Genomic DNA, 6000 nt, shown 5'->3' on the forward strand with positions numbered 1-6000 from the left:
TCCTTGGCAAGGTGAAGTCAGGTGCAGCTGGTGTGTGGGGCTGTTTGGTTTACTTTTGTCTAAAACTGTGAGAAGTGACGTTTGCTTTTTCTCAGAAGCCGGGTTTGTTTCGCAAGGCCAAGTGTTGCTCAGGGAGCAGGAAGTCTTGAGTTGAACTCCCTGATGCTCCCCCCAAAGATTGTGTTTGTTGCTCTCTCTGACTTGGTGTTGCCGACATTTTTCTGACACAGAATGTGGTTTGTAATCTGTCCTGAGTGTGTAGTTGGTTTCTTGCTTCAAAGCTGTGAGGGGAGCTTGGAAATGACCTTGGAAAGGTGAAGTTAGGTGTAGTGTTGATCAGAGCACTGGGGGTTTATTGAAACCTGATTCTGCGGAAAGCCCAGTGCATCCTTCTTGAACTAGGGCTTGTTGGTCTAGTTGGTCTAGGGGTATGATTCTCCCTTAGGGTGGGAGAGGTCCTGGGTTCAAATCCCAGACAAGCCCTTGTTCAACCATTGTCCAATAGCTGATCCCAACAGGTCAGTGGCTCATGTCCTCTTATGTGATTTTCCTCTCTTCATTTGCTCAGTGCAATGGAACAGGCACTTGCTACTGGATGGCTCTGCTCAAGCATCAGCTCTGTCAAGATATGGTCCTGCCACTGACTGACTACACCCCTCCTGTTCACTGTGGCAGCCCCTCTTGCTGGTAGACACCACAACTGTCCAGCTTCTGACTCCCCCTTTTGTCTGGATGACTTGGCTGTTCTCCCTTCTGAGCTACAGTCCTTCATTTCTCTGTCACTCCCAGTCACCCAGACCATCTTCTCATTCCCTGCCACAAGCCAGATCTATGCCCTCAGTGGAGTTGGTGGAAACCAGGTGCTCGCTCCCTCCCTCTGGTTGCAGCCCAGCAGGGACCCTACACCAATAGCAAAGGGGATGCTCAGCTGATGTCACCCCAGAGTCAGACTTATTAGAGTGTTTGGCCTGGGCACAAGGAGATGAGCCATCCAGCATAAGGGGGAAACACAGTAATTGAAACTTTGATGCTTCTGCCTGGTTTTGACCCAGGGACCTTTTGCGTGTTAGGCAAACGTGATAACCACTACACTACAGAAGCCCTTATCAAGGACCTTTCCCATCCCCACAATTCGATCCACAAGGCACCACTTGCCCTGGCACACATGGCTGGAGAACCTTCGAGAAATGGGGGGAGCCCCTCACACACTCAGCTGCTCCAGCAGAGGGTTGCAGCTGCACCCAGGAATTATGCCTTGGGCTTCAAGGGGAGTGTGACGTACTAGAGCTGGGAAGAGCAACCAGTAACTCCCATCTCCCTGCTGTGTGTGTCAGGGGGATCTGGCACAGAAAGCAGCCCAGAGAGAGAGCAGCAAAAAGTCAGGAGCTGCTGAAAGTCATTTTCATCTCGACATACGACAATCCTCAATGCACAGGAAACGTTAAGAAATGAACTAAGCTGTGGGTTGTGAGGCAGCAGCTGTTAGCTGGACAGAGCCAGAGACAAGGGAGGTGAGCAACACCTGGTGGGTGTTGCTGAACAGACATTACGATTGTTAAACAGGGGAGCCACAACTCACCTGCATGAGCCCAGCCCAGCAGAATGGCTTAACTTTGCCTGGAGACTTTACAATGCCCCCAGATGTGCCTGGCCTTGTGTTCTCCAAGCACACGTGGAGTTTGCAGATGAGATCAAGCTGGGAGGGTTTGCAACTGTTTTGGAGGATAGGCTCAGAATTCATAATAAGCTGCACCAAGTGGAGACAAGGTCTGAGGTAAACAGCAGCTAACCAGGCAGCAGGAGAAAACAGTGCGTTGAAGAGACTTTCTCTGGGCCTCGCTGAGCAGGGGCCCCAGGGTGACTCATCCACATGGAGACCTGCTTTGGGCCCTGTGGCTGGTGCTGCAGGCTGATCTCTTGCCCCCAGTGTCAGAGAGAGGGGAATGTGACATTCATCCTCCCTGGGCAAGTGTCTACACCTTTCCCAGCTGTGCGCTGCACAGCCCAGCCCAGCCCAGCCCAGCCCAGCCCAGCAGCTGGGAGAGACCAGAGCCCCTGAGCCAGCCTTGGGAATGGGCCCTTCCCTCAGAGGCAGCTGCCCATGTCACTGGCTGCAGCTGAGACAGGGCTGCCCCACCTTGTCCCCATGTCTGGCTGTGGCAATGCACCCTGGTTGTGTCTGGGGCCCTGCTCACCCCAGCAAGCCGCACTGCAGGGGACAGGAGTGAGCGTAGCATTGGTGGGCCAAACCAGCCCATCCGATGTGCCCAGCCAGCCAGCAAGTGGCAGGAAGGTTCCTGGCAGGACTGATTTTGGTGGGTATGAAAACCCACCATGCAGGTGGGGTTATTTAGCTGAGTGGCGAAGGTGATGGTTTGCTAATCCCTTGTATTTGGCATGAATGGGTTCAAATCCCATCTTCAGGGTTGGAACTGCTTTTGTTGAGCCCCAGCCCCAAGGGGAGGCTGCCAGTGGAGGGGTGAGATGATTTCATTTACCCTGACAGGGCCCAACCTGTCTGCAAAGGCAGCCGAATTGTGTGCTGCTCCCTGGGGCTCAGCAGGGCCCCAAACTCAGCCAGGGGTGTGGTGCCTTGGCAAGGAGGGGGCAGCCTGTGAAATGGGCAGCTGCCTCTGAGGGAAGGGCCTGTCCCCAAGGCTGCCTCAGGGTCTCTGCTCCCTCCCAGCAGTGGGCCGGGCAGTGCCCATCTGGGAAAGGAGACTTGCTCAGGGGGGGAATGAATGTTTCTCTGCCCTTAACAGCAATAGATGCAGCTACAGCTTGGGCCTGGGGCAGGTCTCCATTCAAACGTCCCACTCAGGGACTCTTTCTCTCACCTTCAGTTCCCTGATGTTTTAGCCTGATCTTCATGCTCCTTCCTTTAAGTGCCATGCCTGCAATGGAAATAGCCTGGCTGCTCCAGGTACAGGCACCGCCACCAATCATGCAGGCGAAGGAGAAGCTATGGGAAACACAACCTCAGACATCTCAACACAGACTGATGAGTTCTAGAGCCCCAACCTGTTACAGGCATGTGGGTGAGTCAGCCCAACCAGAGGCCGAGCTCCAGTGGGCCTCACTCATTTAGCAGGATGAGGAGCTCTAACTCGGATACACCTGTGTGCAAAAAAGCCCAGCCCGTGGAGGGAGAGAGATTGAGGACAAACCACCACAGCTCCAGCAGGTCTCACAGACATTTGAATTCAGATTTCAGAATCCTGTGTGCTGCCACTTACACAATGCGACTGGCAAATTTTAGCTCTTTTGGGCAGCGCTGAGACTTTTTGTGAGCTGGCACCCTGCACTCTATGCCACCCTCCAGCTGTTTCACCTCTCAGGACACTCCTTCCTACCCCATCTCTACCCCTCTTCTCCCTGAGAGATTGAGCCCATACCTTCTCGCTGCCCCCTCCACCTGGCTGGAGAGTGACTCTCTGAAACCCCCAGAGTTTTGAAACAGCTTTATAATAACCAGCCTGCAGAGAATTAACAGAAATACAGATATGGGGAAGGATGTTGGTGCTTGTGTATGAATATTGAGCTGAGGAAGCACATAATGGCCCTGGCTGTGAATTCCTACAAAATTGACATCCTCTGTCCACACACATTTACAAAATGTGCAGCTGCTTCATTGCTGAATGTGATACATTTGATGGACTCTGAATGAGAACCTCTTTAGAGAAATGTAGAGCAACGAAGGGTCCTGTGGCACCTTATAGACAAACAGAAAAGTTTAGAGCATGAGCTTTCGTGAGTTAACTCACTTCTTCAGATGCTTGACAAGCATCTGAAGAAGTGAGTTAACTCACGAAAGCTCATGCTCTAAACTTTTCTGTTCATCTATAAGGTGCCACAGGACCCTTCGTTGCTCTACAGATCCAGAATAACACGGCTACCCCTCTGATCTTTAGAGAAATGAGACCCAAAATTCCTCATATCGGTGTCAACAGTCAGTTGCCCTGTTTAGCCAGATTTGAACTGAGGGAGGGATTTGCTAGGTATATATGCAATGGCTCTGGCAAACATTGAGGGCTGGTCTCCATTTTAACCCCCGCCCCACGCAGTAGAAATCCAGAGTGTGTAGGGAAAGGTGAGACAGCTGTAGTCACACAAGTAGCTGCCTTTTAAAGGAGGGGCTTGGACTTGAAACAAGACCACTTGATCTACAGTCAAACACCGAAACCCTGACCTACCCCCACATTTCACTCTTGCTTCTGCCACTGATCTTCCGGCCCCTTTGAACAAACCCTCCTTCCCCAGGTTCCCTTTTCTGTCCCCACCCTCAGGGGTTTTACAAATGGGGTTTTATTAAACTTTCTCTCTCCCGGTGCACACCACAGCTTCCCCCTACTGACCTGGCTTCTCCCACTCACAGAGCTGCCCTCACTCAGGGAGGCTGGTTTCATGTGAGTGGGGGACGGCTCTCCCATCCACTTGGGCTGTGCCACACTTGGCCACAACTTTGAAATGGCCATTTTGAAGATTACTGATGAAGTGCTGAATTGAATATTCAGCGCTTCATTAGCATTAGGATGCTTCCAGCTGCGGTACTGTAACACGTCCCGTGACGCCCAGCCCCTTGGTCTAGGGCGGGCGGCAACAAAAGAGGGGGGTTAGGGCACCAGCCCGCACTCAGTTCGGGCAGTCAGCGGCTCACCGCTACCCCCGTACAGGCCCCAGCCCTCAGTCCAGGGCGGGGCAGCAATTCACAAGAGTTAAGCACCAGCCCAGCCCTCAGTTTGGGGCGGGGCAGCACCACAAGGGTCTACAGACAGGCTCAGCGGGGGCTGGCCCTGTCAGGGAGGGGGGTAGGGGGTCGCAGGCCCTCCCACTCCACTGCGACCCGGCCCTGGGGGTCGCTCATGTGCAACCCCGGCAGTGGGGATCCAGACCACAACACAACTGCCATTGGTTCGTGAGCGTCGTTCCCCGGGCCACTTCCTACCTCACCCTCTGTTGGCGGCAGGTCCCAGTCCATCTGGTCGAGGGGTCCTCCTAGGTCGGTCTCCTCTGGGTCATCCACCTGTGGGGGCCCCGGCCAATCGTCCATGACCACGTCGTTAGGGTAGTCAGGCGGCGGCAATACAGGAGACGCAGGGCGGTCCTGGGTCTGAGTGTTGTAGGGATCCGCCGGGACTCTGGGGCAGCCCGCCCCCGGGGCCTCTTCCACGGCAGGGGGTCTCCACCGGCGGGAAGGTCCTGGTAGGTCCGGGAAGTGCGGGTAGTCTCCTTGGGGCATACGGACCCGGGGTTGCGGGGAGCCTCTGGGGGCCTGCTCCTTTGGCCTGGCCGGGCAGCCGCAGGCCCTCTCCCTTTGGCCCCGGGGAGCTCGTGCAGGCACGTCCTCCCTGCCCGGAGGCCCAGCACTGAATGGTTCCCGCGTCCCTCCTTTGGCTCTTCTAGCCCTTGGCCCCGCCCCCTGAGGGGCGGGCCTCTGGTCTCCTGACTCCGGCCCCGCCCACCAGGGCCTCTGCATAGCTTCCCCAGCCTCCGGGTCTGCGGGAGGCCATACTGACCCGCTACATTCCCCCCCCCTCAAGTCCGTCTCCCATGCCATGGGGGCGGGCTCTTCCATTTCCCCCAGGCGGGACAGGAAGTCTGCATTTATGTGGTCCTTACCTGCCCGATGACGTACGTCAAAGGCGTATGGTTGCAGTGCCAAGTACCACCGCATAGTCCGGGCATTCGTATCCCTCATTCGCGCCAGCCACTGTAAGGGTGCATGGTCTGTAACTAGGGTGAAGGGGGCACCCAGCAGGTAGTACCTAAGGGCGTCACAGGCCCACTTCACCGCCAGGGCCTCCTTTTCTATAACGGTGTAGCGCTGTTCCCTGGGGAAGAGCTTCCGGCTGATGTAAACTACAGGGTGGTCCTCTCCGTCCACCTCCTGGGACAGGACAGCTCCCAGGCCTACACCGGAGGCATCCGTCTGCAGGATGAACGGACGAGTGAAGTCGGGGCTGTAGAGGACTGGTTCCCGTATTAGGCATTGTTTTAGTG

The 6000-nt window shown here is 55.3% G+C and overlaps 2 non-coding genes across 2 annotated transcripts; one reads left to right on the forward strand and one right to left on the reverse strand.

Annotated features, from left to right (window-relative positions):
* Positions 1 to 402: 402 nt before the first annotated feature.
* On the forward strand, positions 403 to 483 carry TRNAP-AGG (transfer RNA proline (anticodon AGG)). Its single transcript has one exon. It is a non-coding gene; the product is annotated as a tRNA-Pro (tRNA).
* A 545-nt stretch (positions 484 to 1028) lies between these two features.
* Positions 1029 to 1101, reverse strand: TRNAV-AAC (transfer RNA valine (anticodon AAC)). The gene has a single exon. It is a non-coding gene; the product is annotated as a tRNA-Val (tRNA).
* Positions 1102 to 6000: the final 4899 nt, after the last annotated feature.

Source organism: Carettochelys insculpta, chromosome 33, assembly GCF_033958435.1.
Source record: "Carettochelys insculpta isolate YL-2023 chromosome 33, ASM3395843v1, whole genome shotgun sequence".
Lineage (NCBI taxonomy): Eukaryota > Metazoa > Chordata > Testudines > Carettochelyidae > Carettochelys > Carettochelys insculpta.